General features: G+C 48.3%; 1 long non-coding RNA gene across 2 annotated transcripts in view; it reads right to left on the bottom strand.

The window, feature by feature from the left end:
• The window catches only part of LOC116098111, a 42,289-nt gene extending 42,021 nt beyond the window's left edge, over positions 1–268 (bottom strand). For both annotated transcript variants that reach the window (XR_004121708.1, XR_004121707.1), the window contains exon 1: positions 167–268. This is a non-coding gene — a long non-coding RNA (uncharacterized LOC116098111). The remainder of the gene's footprint in view (positions 1–166) is intronic.
• Positions 269–666: the final 398 nt, after the last annotated feature.

Here is a 666-nt window from a genome sequence, read left to right as displayed (position 1 = left end):
CACTCAGATTTTACACCACCCGTGTGTGTAGTCTGTTTGTCAAAGCCGAATCCCGTGCCCACCTGGCCGGAATCCCGTGTCCCGCGGAACAGGGACCCCGCGAGAAATCCCGGTCCGTGACAGCAAACTAAAAAATTGAAACCATTTCATTACTGCTATGACATACCTGACTGTGTGTTTTGGGGAGGATTGTGCTGACATTTGAATTTTGGGTCAGAAAAGCTGTTGAGTGCTCAGAGCTCAGTAGGCTGTTCTGTGGGAGCTTGGAAGACAAGTGTTGAGAGTGATGCAGATGGAAGAGGCCTCAATTATGACGTTTCAGAGGGAAGCAAAGACTATCAGAGCTGGAGCTGAAGAGTCCTCTGTGACTAACAAGAGACCAGAGTGCTAAACTGAAATGTTCGATTTGCTGGAACAACTGATAGCGGTCAGCTGGGACTGGAGAGTCAGTTGTGCTCACAAACAGATCTACATCATTGAGCCAAATCAACTGAGAAGTATGCTTTCAGGGTCAGCCCACAGAAGCTGTGATCCAGAGAGGCCAAGGTTGTACCTCATGCTGGCAACTGAACTTATATCTAAGAGTTTGCCAGGTGATACTGGTTTTAAAGTCATGAAGGGGTGGGTCATAGAGAGCAGATGAGGTTTGGCACTGTGCAAGGCCAG

Source organism: Mastomys coucha, unplaced genomic scaffold (assembly GCF_008632895.1).
Source record: "Mastomys coucha isolate ucsf_1 unplaced genomic scaffold, UCSF_Mcou_1 pScaffold20, whole genome shotgun sequence".
Taxonomy (NCBI): domain Eukaryota; kingdom Metazoa; phylum Chordata; class Mammalia; order Rodentia; family Muridae; genus Mastomys; species Mastomys coucha.
This window is presented reverse-complemented; position numbering and strand designations above follow the sequence as displayed.